The sequence below is a fragment of the Anabrus simplex genome, chromosome 1 (genome assembly GCF_040414725.1).
Source record: "Anabrus simplex isolate iqAnaSimp1 chromosome 1, ASM4041472v1, whole genome shotgun sequence".
NCBI classification, from domain to species: Eukaryota; Metazoa; Arthropoda; class Insecta; order Orthoptera; family Tettigoniidae; genus Anabrus; species Anabrus simplex.
The window spans coordinates 1558950713-1558963591 of NC_090265.1; the positions used below are offsets into that span (position 1 = coordinate 1558950713).

At 39.2% G+C, this 12879-nt stretch overlaps 1 protein-coding gene across 4 annotated transcripts in view; it reads left to right on the forward strand.

Moving 5' to 3' along the window:
* Positions 1–5007: 5007 nt before the first annotated feature.
* The window catches only part of LOC136880592 (constitutive coactivator of peroxisome proliferator-activated receptor gamma), a 153958-nt gene continuing 146086 nt past the window's right edge, over positions 5008–12879 (forward strand). For 3 of the 4 annotated variants that reach the window (XM_067153310.2, XM_067153313.2, XM_067153312.2), the window contains exon 1: positions 5080–5214. The gene's annotated coding sequence lies outside the window, so the exon portion shown is untranslated. Of the gene's footprint in view, positions 5215–12879 lie in introns of all 4 variants that reach the window. The other variant, XM_067153311.2, reaches the window with a different exon arrangement.

Here is a 12879-nt window from a genome sequence, read left to right on the forward strand (position 1 = left end):
CTCCGATTTACGGCTAGATACCCATCCCGACATAGACAGTCGCCATCTTGGAGGGGCCTAACCTCAGTTTTACAGGCAGATGCCCTTCCAGACCTGGACAGTCACTATCTTGGAGGGGCCTAACCTCCCTCCTCCTTCTTAGCAGGCTTCCCTTCCCGACATCAATTGCACAAAATGGCGGCTATACACGGGCGTTTATCGAAAAAGCTGTCCCAGAGGCTACTGCGCAATATGGCGGCTATACATAGGCTCTTACGGAGAAAGCTCGCTCATTGGAGACATAGGATTTAAAGTGGTGGTCTAAGGACCATTGCGCAAGATGTCGGCTATACACGGGCTCCCATGGGGAATGCTAGCCCCAAGGGTACTGCGCAGGATCGCGGCTATACATAGGCTCTTGTAGAGAAAGCTGGCTCAGGGGAGACGTAGGACTAAGACAGAACATGTTCAATCCTGTTACAGAGGGCATAGAACCTATTGTTGTTACCTTACAGTAAAGAAATGAATATAGGAAATGATGCGGTCAACTACCAAGAGCATCAATTTTTGCGTGATTAGAACATATGTATAGACTGTTGTCATCTCACAGTAAAGATTTGAATAGTCATCATACATTCCTATCGTGTTCTGAACTTCCTTTGATAGGAGAAGGGCGCGCGAAGAGAAATTGTCACGCAGGCAGATAATGATTATTGCATGGAATAAAATTACCTCTCTCTCCTTATTTTCATGAATATAACATCAAATTCTATGATGCAAACTAAATAAAAGATCATGATTCGAATTATAATCTCTCTTTGTTCAGTATTAGAAAAATGTATACATCACATGGATTTCGAACCTTGAAAAAAATCGTAGATTCAAACTCTGTTCTCTCAGTTTACCGTCAGAAAAATTCTCTAATACGTGAACTCTCACCGGATTAATGCAAGAATAAAAATACCTCACTCTTTATTTTGCAGTTACTGTAAAAGAATAACATACATAGAATAGAACACTGAAACTCTCTGATGCGTAAGATAACAACAGTCTATAACAAACACACTACTTCTTTAATGATATACGCATCCATCAATCTCTATCGTAAAACTGATCTCTCACAAAAAAATATGGAATTGATTGTAGGACAAGCAAATGATGTGAGGTAGCCCCTTAGACAATTACAATTTGATTACATGACGAATAGCAATGTGAGGTTAGCATAAGTCTTTATGTCAACATCCGACACACAAATAACTATAAACAGCGTCCACTTTCTGCGGAGAGGATTTTTAGAATATACTTACTTTGAATAGCACGAACGGCGCTAGCCTTCTTGATGATACTTGCTATCTTCTAACGCAATACAATACGATCTTCTGAAGGACACATAGTAAACACCAAGCAAATGCTGCGACTGTATCTTCTGTCGATATTCGTTTTTAGAATTTAAAATATCTCAATATAATTTGGCAAGCACAAACAGACTATACATACTTACATACATAGAATAGAATAGAATAGAATATACGTACGCTGAATTGCTTGACGGCACTGTCCTTGTTGTAAGAAAACTGGTTCAATCCTGTTTTCAGCTTGATCACTCATAAGATAACAACAGACAATACATGTTAACAAACGCACTACTTTGATGTTATACACTCTCTCTTGTAAAAACCGAACACACGCAAAAATACGTAGGACAAGCAAATGCTGTATGTCTTCATCCGACAAGACAAAAGATCTTGACAGGTTCAATCCAGTTACACAGGACATGGAACATACTGTTGTTATCTTACAGTAAAGATTTGAATAGGTAGCATACGTGTTCTGTAATCGCCTAGGGAAAATTGAAAAATGTTTAACGATGTTGCCATGCAAATGCTGGGGATGTATGCCTGTTAAAGTTAAGGCAATAGTAAATACCAAGCAAAATGCTAGTACTGTATGTTACAGCCCCCGACAATATTACTCCGTCAGAATAATGTCATTGGCTGTTTTATCATACTAACTGTTTACAGATGCTGAGGTGGCATGGTAGGACTATATGACACATCACTCCAATAATACTGATCCTGTCGTCTCGGTAAAATGTTTAGCGATGTTACGAACCTTTCTCTATACACAATTACAAAACCACTGTAAAAAATCAGAATCACAGAACGTTAAATTCTCTTTGAAGATAACACAGCACACGTTTTTACAGTTTTTTAAATGAACGTTTACTTTTCGTACTTACCTTATTGAATTTATTTATGAATTGAAATAATAAATGTAATTTGTACATTGAGATAATCTTATGTGTTTGCGTTGTCTTATTATGTGAATGAATGTATTTTTTATTTTTGGAAAATCCAATTAATGGAGGGGGTGAAAAAGGGGTGAATTTTTAAAATGAGTGTATCTATATTTCAAAACATTTAAAGTTTACAGATGTAAAAATTGGTATTTAGGATCCCCTTTAAAAATAAAGAAACAGATTTTTGTTTTCGGAAAATCCCAATAAGAGGGGTGAAAAATGGTGAAAAAGGGTTGAATGCCTTAAATGAGGATACTTATATCTCATAAACAGAAGATATTACAAACCTGAAAATTAGTCTTTAGGAACTTCTTATAACATAAAGAAACGCGCATTTTTTGGAAAATCCTATTAATGGGGGTTAAACAGAAGTGACAAATTGGGGTGAATTTTTAGAAAGACTATATCTACAGGATATCTCAGAAACATACAATGTTACGGATGTAAAATTGGTATTGGTATTGGTAGAAACATAGGTGATTTGTTTTTGGAAACTCCACTTAAGGGAAAAAATTGGCTGAAATTTTAAAATTAGCATTTCTACAATATATCTAAAAGCTGAACATGCTGCCGAAGTAAAAAATAGTATTTTTATCTCTATTAAATAACGAAACATGTATTTTTTGTTTTCTGAAAAACCGCTTGGGTGGAGAGGTAAAAGTGACTGAAATTGGGGTTGAATTATTTTAATTACGATACTGATATCTCAAAAGCTGAAGATGTTACAGACGTGAAATTTGGTATTTGGAATTTCCTTTAAAAATAAAGGAATACGCATTTTCTGTTTTCGGAATCCACCTAAAAGGGAGGGGGGTGATTGAAAAATGTATTGAATTATTTGTATGAGGATACTATTATCTCAAAATAGAAAGATTTTGCAAACGTGAAAATTGGCTTTGGAATCAGCTTTAAAATTAAAGAAACACGTATTCTCGGAAAATCCAATGAAGTTGGGGGAGGGGGGTGACAGAATTGAAAAATTAATTGAATTAATTGTATGAGGATACTTACATCTAATAAAAACTAAAGTTGTTGGAGACGTGAAAATTGATATTTGGTTCTCCTTTATAAACAAACAAAAAAGCGTTTTTGGTGGGAAATGATCTTGGGAGTGGGCGGGGATGAAAAGGAGTTGAATTCCTTTTATGAGGACACATTTCTCAATAACTAAAGATGTCAGAGTTGTGATAATTGGTATTTAGAAGTTCCTTTACTATTAAAGAATCAAGTATTTTTACAGGAAAATTCACTTAGGCGGGGGTGGGGGGGGGGGGGCGAGGTGTGTGCGTGAAAGGAAGTGAAAAATGTGAATTCTTTTCATGAGGATACTTATATCTCAGAACTGACGGTAACAGATGTGTACATTGGTATTTCGAATCTCTTTTAAACATAAAGAAACACGCCTACTTTTTTTGGGGGGGGGGGGGTAAATCAACTTAACGGCGGTGGGGTGAAAAAGGAGTTGAGACCAATTGATTTTACTGTTCATAATGTACTTATTCTGATCGTAAACTGACCATTTTTAATCTTTCCTGGGTGTGTTTTTAAGAGCCATATTTTCCTTTGGAGAACATAAAGTTAGATTACAGTAGATTTTCCTGGCATATAAATAAAAATTTAAACACGTTTGAAATAAACGATAGGAATGACATTGACCTTGCAATTGTTCACCTCTATAATAAGGTCAATAATGCACGGAAGTATATTATTCGTGTCGCCAGAAATCTCGCGCACTTGCCTACGCGCGACGATGGTGCTGTTTACATTGTCAGCAATGACAATGGCAGCAGATGTAATTTACCGCCAAGTAGCGGTCTTGCATCTTGCTGTGGGGTTCAGACCATCAATAATAATAATAATAATAATAATAATAATAATAATAATAATAATAATAATAATAATAATAATAATAATAATAATAATAATAATAATAATAATAATAATAATGTTCTGAAGCGTCTGCGGACCGCGCTGGAAACGGGTCCTGGCCGGGTAATGACTACGAATGCAGTCCGGCCGCTGGTTCAGTACCGCCAAGGCACCCAAGACCTAACCACGCCGGATCTCTTCAAGGATTAGATCCATATTAAAAATGTTTATAGGAAAAGATGGCAAAGATTTAGGGGCCTAACTGACCGAGTGGAATACCTGGACCTAGCCCGGGAAGTACGAAATTGACTGCTGGAAAGAAAGATTGAAAAATGGGAGGAATTTCGCCGTAATCTCTCAGAAAACGAGTCAGATCGCGAATTTCGGCGGATTATATATAAAACGTTAGGCATTCAATTATACATTTCAGTATAATACCGTAGCGAAGTACGGGTATCTTGCTAGTTTGAATATAAAGTTATTTCATCCGGTGAAAATTCTGGTTCAGAATCCTCAAATTTTGCTTCATGTCCACAAGGAATATTACTTGGCTTGTGAAGAGTAGAATAACCAACATTAACAACAAAAGAGTGCTCATTTCAATGTTGCAGTAATTGTATCAACCACTTCACCTTTTGCGCGATTTAAATCTACCTCAATTTTTTTTACAGTTTCCAGTGCATCAGAAAGTCGAAATCCTGTCCTGCAGTTTCAAGACGAATTATTAATCTTGACATTGTGCCGAAGTCTGATGTTATATAGATATGTCAGATTTTAAATTCATCACCAACCTGTCTACTTTTGATTGATTGGTTGCCATTTTTACTGGGCAAAATTTTAAGAGCCCATGAACATCACCCAGAAGAAGAAGATTATTGGTTGGCATGACCAAATACTGTATTTGGCATGACGCAACTGTCATTTTTGGGCGGGAAGCAACAGGTGAAGAGTAGGTTGTAGTGCCGTAGCCTATGTCATAAGGTGTTTTGTAGTGTCGTAAAATCTGTTGCATTCTTTGCTGATGTTAACGGTATTTTAAATTATCGAAACTGTCTTTTAAATCCAAAGTAAGTTCTTACATCGTATTTCTATGTAGTAAACCATTAGATTGCTGTTGAGCTAAAATCGAACACAACTACTGTGTCACCATCATTGAAATAACTTACTATACAATGAAGTAGAAGTGACTACCTACTCCCTAAGCTCATACACGATTTCGTTAATGATGAGGTTCGCCATAAAATGGTGGATTGGAGTTTTAAATAGAAAATATTGCCGAATGAAAATACTGATGAAGAATTAGGTACAGAGTGAGTTGGCCGCGCGGTTAGGCTCGGTAGCTGTGAGCTTGCATTCAGGAGATTGTGAGTTTGAACCCCACCGCCGGCAGCACTGAAAATTGTTTTCCCAGGTTTCCAATTTTCACAATAGTCAAATCCTGGGGCTGTACCTTACTTCGATTAAGGCCACGGCCGCTACCTTCTGAATGCTAGCCCTTCCATCTTTGCATCGCCAAACACCTTCCATGCGTTAGTGAGGTGTTAAACTAGCCTACCAGTACTAGGAAAAAACAATGAACTAGGTACCTAGTATGCAACTTTTTACTAAATGTGAATATTATAATAGAATATGAGAACTATGAGCTGGATTCTTTCCACACAAAACCTTTGCTTTCAGGTGGATGATCATCTTACAATTAGAGAAGACTCCACTGACTTGCCACCACTTCATCAAGTTGGTTCCAGTTGTCTGCAATCCGCAGTCTATGTATTCAGTTTTCATGATGTTCAGCTGTAGTCCATTTTCTGCTGACTTGGTCTTAGGAATGTCCGTGGATGTGGGGTTTGGATATAGATCAGCTGTTATCGTTTTTATAAATAGTATGAACAGCAGTGTCAAGAGGGCCGAACTTCGGTGGATGCACATGTGAATGGGGAAAGGAGGATCGTAGTTTTAATGGATTTAGCATGGGGAATTCAAGATTCGTAGCTCTGGGAAGATAGAAAAGTACATATAGGTAGGGATACCGGTAATACAATCCGAATTGTGAATTTCCGCACACAAAAATTGGGTTAATTTAAATAAAAAAATAAAAAAAAGCATTTGAGTGGTGACCGTAAATGTTTTTGACTATAGCTTCGTATTAAGAAGGGGACTATCAGGCTGAAGCACCTTCCTCTGTAAACATCATACTTGTATCGTCCCGTATCTTATTCTGTTATTCCTTTCCTTCTGTTTTGCTGCTTTATAGTTTTTTCATATTCTTACTGGGATAAAAAATTGACCCACTTATGATACACTAAAAATTTCAAGTACCAGTACTTGGCAGTTGTGTAATTACACTTATGGGATCCCTGAAACACAAAGTGCTACTTTTGAATTGGATTGCCATTTTCATTGACAACATAGTATAATATCAATAGTTATTGTTATAATATATCAATAAAATATGTAAGCTACCAGAACTCGTAGGCTTATATATAAGTCAGTATCGGTACCTCAGATAATTTAATTACACGGTCTTTTCTTGTTCTTCTTAGCACTTATCCCGCTTTGCAGCAGGGTCTGCTGTTTTATATGCCAGTTGCCACTTCTGCCGATCAAGGGGATCACGAAGGGAGATACTGGTGTGTCGCATGTCTTCTTTCAGCTGATGAAGTCACTGCTTCTTAGGTCGCTTTCGGAATTGGTGTCCGTCTGGGTTGGGCGGCAGGCGGATCTTGGTGACCGATTGGTCCCACACTCACATAAACAAGCTTCCTACCATTTTTTTTTTTTTCGTATGGGTGCTAACATTATCGCTCAGACATTACTGTCCTTGATATGAACGTGTCATGTCAGACCAAATGCTCAGCAAAGCAGATGCATCTCCACGATATGTAGTTCTTGTTCATGTTCAACAGATGCTGGTCAGCATTTGGTGCCAAAGAAGGCAAACTGGGTGTATGATGTTCCTGTAAACCTTTGCTTTCAGGTGGATGATCATCTTACAGTCAGAGAAGATTCCACTGACTTGCCACCACTTCATCGAGCTTGCACCAACATGTATGCATCAGAGAGCATGTCACCATTCGATCAAATCAGGGAGCCAAGATACCTATACTGCTTAACTTTCTCGATCGTGTTTACTCACATGGGTGGTCCCAGTTGTCTGCAATCCGCAGTCCATGTATTCGGTTTTCATGATGTTCAGCTGTTGTCCATTTTCTGCTAACTTGGTGTTAGGAATATCCGTGGATGTGAGGTTTGGATATAGATCAGCTGTTATCGAACATAGTATGAACAGCAGTGTCAAGAGGGCCGAACTTCAGTGGATGCACACGTGAATGGAGAAAGGAGAAGAGATCCCTGATGGACATCGCACCACTCTACTACATTTACAAAATGGGAGCTGCGTTCAATGGACATACACCTCGGGAACACCATGCAATTGGAATGCATGCCAAATCGGTTCGTAAGGAACTCGATCAAACGATCTCTCAAAATCCAAGAAGGCCATGTGGACAGATCTTTTCTTTTGTGAGCAGTCTGGTAGCATGTATGGCATCTGTTGTCTCACTTCCTTCACAAAGCCATGCTGATTGTGTGTGATCTCAACGGTGTGATGGAGGCGACTGTAAAGGATGCACTCTAAGAGTTTTATAATGTGACATAGCAGGGAGATAGGTATGTAGTTGCCACACTTGCTGATGTCACCGTTCCTTTCCTAATGGGAACTTTGGTACTGGTGTTCCACATCTGGGGCACTGCACCTTTTTCCACAATTAAGTTGAACAAAAATGTCAGAAGTTTGGCGCTGCACTGACCAGATATATTCCACACAGCTGATGTACCCAATGCTTCGCCATGATCCTTTATGATATTTTCTCATTTCTATAATATCATCCTCACAATTTTCCTAGTCGATATGGAGCGATGAACATATGGTTTTGCACCTTAAGACAATTGTGACAAAAACCATTGCCAGTTAACATGACAGAACAATATTTCCATGTCAGCAATGCTTGTCGTCAATTCATAAGATCTGCACAAGGCCTCTCTGGATGCCATATTACTCCTGAATACTGAACGCGAATCAGTCAAAGTCTCGCTCCTGCGACAACAACTCCGTGAAAAAGAATTCGATGCCTGGTGTGCCTTACCACAAAAAGGTAAGGGTGTTATACTGTATAAGGAATACACTCCAGCAAATCAGTGGGTAAGAAAGCCCGAAGGTCTAACCAGCAGCGACTGGAGAAATGCCATAAAACTGACAGCAAATGTAGTTCCAGTTCGTGCATTACCTGGCAGGTCCCAAGACAATAACCACTGTCGGCGTTGCCACAGTGAGATTGAAACACTTGGTCACGTCTTGGGTTCCTGTCCATTTAGTGACGCCCTGAGGAATTCACGACATCATCGAATAAGATCTATGATTGCTGAAGCCCTGAGAGAAAAGCACTATACAGTGCACGAGGAGGTACATGGATTGTCTCAGACAGGGTCAAACCGGCGGATTGACATGATAGCTATATCACCGGGCTCAAGTAAAGGGTTCATAATAGACCCCACAATTAGAACCGAAGCATCATCCACTCAACCACATGATGTACACAAGGAGAAATGTGATATATATGAACCCACAATTCCATACTATGCCGAGAAATATCATCTGGACTCCATAGATGTTTTAGGATTGATGATAGGAGCAAGAGGCACCATTACTCACACATTTCACAACTTTTGCAAGAAATTTAATTTGCATAACCAATTCATTAAGGACATTGGGTTAGCAGCCCTGAAAGGATCGTTAGCAATAGTAAAAAATCATTTATACTCCTAGCTATATCTTTGTCCTATGAGGAATTTATCATTGATTTCATAACTATTGACTGATACAATTTTTATTATTTAGGCTTTACTGTAGTATACCTATTTATAGACACATTTTAAACGGCCCTTGCAATTACTAATCAAAATTTTTATGTAAGCTTTGTCTTTTTGGCAGCCTCTGAATGGAGGAAGCAGAAATAAATGCATTTCTAAATAAATATTACTTTTGTTTTGCTAAGACTTGTATTTCACAACATGAGGACTATCACTTAATCAGATTAATAGTGTTCTTTCATATTATTCACACTCACATTTATGTAGAGTATCAGCACCAAGTTAACCATCCCCATTTCAGGCTCAGAAATGGCACTTCCAAGGCACTTTTCAAACATTCTATCTCAGAGATGCCCACATACATTGGTGTATATGCAAGCTTTATGGATTATCATAAGGCATTTGATTGTGTTTCATACCAGAAAATTGCTGAGATTTTTCAGGTCATCAGCATCTATACTAACAATCTACTGTACATAGTCATCACACAGCTGTACTGGAACCAAACAGCAGAGGTTGGAATTGAATAGCAAATAATAAAAGGCATCCAACAGGACTCTATACTGTCCCCTTCTCCTCTTTAATATTTACTCAGAGGCTGTGTTCAGAGAAGCCCTGTGTGCTCTGGCCATGTTGTAAGCAATATCTGCTTTGTTGATGATATGGTAGTACTAGCCAGCAACCTTCCAGACCTACAGCCTGTGATGAACTGTATCCTGAAATAACCAGACACCATTTTTTTTTTAAATACAGAATTTAATTTTGCAAGTTACAAGTGTTAGTCACCTTTGAAGTACTGTCCATTAACATTAATACACTTGTTGAAAGGTTTTTTCCACTGCTCAAAACACCTTTTACACCTGTCCTTTTGGATGCTTTGTGGAACCGCCTAAGATTCTCTTTTCACCTCTGGAATGTTTGCAAAATGTTTCTTTTTCAGCTCCCTTTGCATGTGGGAATCAAAAAGAAACCGCACGGTGCAAGATCTGGCGAGTAGGGTAGGTGAGGTAGTGGTGTCATGCGTTTTTTGCAACAAAAAAAAAATCACGCACAGAATGGCTGTTTAAGCTGGAGTATTGTCATGGTGGAAGAACCAGTTCCCACTTTGCCACAAATCAAGTCATTTCAACTGAAAACTCTTCTGCAAGTGCCTCAGAACAATCAAGTAGAAGATTTAGTTCACCGTTTGATGGTCAGGGATGAACGTCGAAAAGAAACAGATCAACATTGTCTTTATGACTGATTTGAATTGCCGGGCTGTGTTTGGGCAAGGAGAGAGTGGTGCCATCCACTGTGACGATTGTTGCTTTGTCTCAGAGTCATAACCATAACACCACGATTCATCCCCAGTGATGATTTTTTCTAAAAAGTTCTTGCCTACTTCCAAGTGGCCCAACAAGTCATGGCAGTCAGTGACTTCAGCTGCCTTTTGATCAGGATTAAACAAGCTGGGAGATGACTTTCACAGTGTTTCGTCTCATTTGCAAATCTTCAGCTACAGTATGTTGCACTGAGCTCCATGAAATTCATCAGTAGTACACCTTTCATCCTTATACACAAGCACCCAAATTTTTCCCAAGTTTTCATCAGTTTTGGACATGGAAGACCATCCCGGGTGTTGAATTTCTTCGATTGATTGACATGTTGCCACATATGAATCATGAATACCACTCAAACACTTGAATTGTTTTCAAGGCGTGTTCTTTATAAGCTGCAGACAACATATCAACCATGTCTGATGCGCTCTTACCATGCAGAAAACAAAATTTTAATGCCACATACTGTTTTCGAATATCAGCCATTTCACAAAATCAAAAAAATCAAAAAGGTCAAAAAAACATGTCACATGAAAACTGTCACAACGGCTCACTAAATTGTTTCAAGCCACACCACTCAGCATACTGGCTCAGGAGGGAGAAGCCAACCTAGAGGGAGAATCCCAAACTAAAAGAGCAACGTGCGCAGTGAATTACGTCCAGTTATTTTTGTGTTTCCTTTCATATATACTACGTAGCCAAGTAGCGGAGTGACTGCGCGTGCTAATGTGCTATAGCTACAGGGCCAAGCTCTGCTCTCCGGGAGACATGTGGTTGCGAAACTCACTGTCAGCTGTCCTAAGAATGTTTTTCTGTGGTTTCCAATTTTCACTTCCAGGAAAATGCCCAGGATGGTTCCTATTCATAGGCGACAGCAGATTCCTTCTACCTCCTTACCCAATTTAATTCACTATCATACTTTCTTCTTCATTAGCTCCTCAGTTGTGGTTACCATCAAGAAGGGACCTCATCCCAGATCCCGTATCAAGAAATGGGACTAAAGTGTGACACAAATGTAGCCAAACATCAGCGGGCATCCCTTTGCTCCAGCTGCATTTTTCCATTGTATCATTAAGACATGACTGACTAATGCTATACGGCTATATGTGAAGACACAAAGGCTTGAACATCATAAATGTATTTTCTGTCAGAATGAGTCAATGAAGAGAGTTGTGTGAGTTCAAATAAGGCATGATTTTAGGGTCCCATGAATATGGGCATTTCATCAGAGAGATTTCTCAGCAGTTTAAGGTACCCTGGTCCACTGTTAGTAATGTTACTGTCAGGTGGAAACATCAGCAAAGCAATCAACCCAACCATTACTCTGGTAGGCTCAGAAAATCGGGACCGGCAAACTCTGAAGGACATTGTGTACACCAATCAGCCTTGTCAAAGATAGCAGAGGACTTCCATCAAAACTCGGGAACAGAGGTCAGCAATAGGACAATCCGTTGGAAGGTCATGCTGCTGTTAGGAACCCACTGAACACATGCACCAAACTTCTAACATTGTTTGACATGGTGCAAACAACACAGTCGATGAATTGTGGAGCAGTGAAGTGATGAGTAGAGCCCTGATTTTTAGGCAGTAATAGGTTAGAGTAATAAGTATACTCTAGTCCACGTAATGGTTGACCTATGTTATTTGCATAAACTTCTGGAGTATGACCTATTAGGACCTCAGAATTTGTTACTCGTGCTACACTGTGGAAGAGCAGGCTAGACAACACTAACCAAATTAGTTTGGATTCTATCTGGAAGTCACAATACTTGCTCTGGCACTCATAGACCTGGCAAACAGAATTTACCAGAGCATGCTCTATCGGTAGGGAAATTTGGTGGCAGTAGTATGATGGTCTGGAGCTGCTTTTCCTGGTTTGGGCTTAGATCATTCGTTTTAATCAAGGGAATAGTTAACTTAAGCCCTTCACTGTAATTGGCATTCATTGACTTTGAAAGAGCTTTTGATAGTGTACAGTGCCAAGCAATCCGGAGAGTGATGCAGGGGTATGGGGTTCCAACGAAAATCATCAACATGATAAAATTGTTATACAGAGGTTACACCTGCCAAGTGGAACATGATGGAGACCTTTCAGAGCCCTTTCAAATAGAGTCGGGAGTGTGACAAGGGTGCCTGCTGTCACCTTTGCCGTTCTTGTTGACATTATATCAGGTGATGTAGATGTTGATTCCCATAGGGAACCTAAAATATTTGTCCTGAATGAGCAAATTTATAATACCAATATAATGGTCCGTTATTGGACATTATAAATTTTCCAGCTAACTCATTCTTGGTTGCCTGTGCCTCGCCCTCGTGTGCTAAGTTAGGCTCGTCAGTTGGGACTTAGCACACCACCCAAGACGCAAGGCTAGTGCATACTGTGGAGGCCACTGCATAGGCTATTTGAAGCCATCAGCAGTGCCAATGCACTATGAGAGCTAAGTCTCATTTACAAAAATAGATGCCTGCCTGGCCATCAAATGATGTAGATGTTGATTCCCATAGGGAACCTAAAATATTTGTCCTGAATGAGCAAATTTATAATACCAA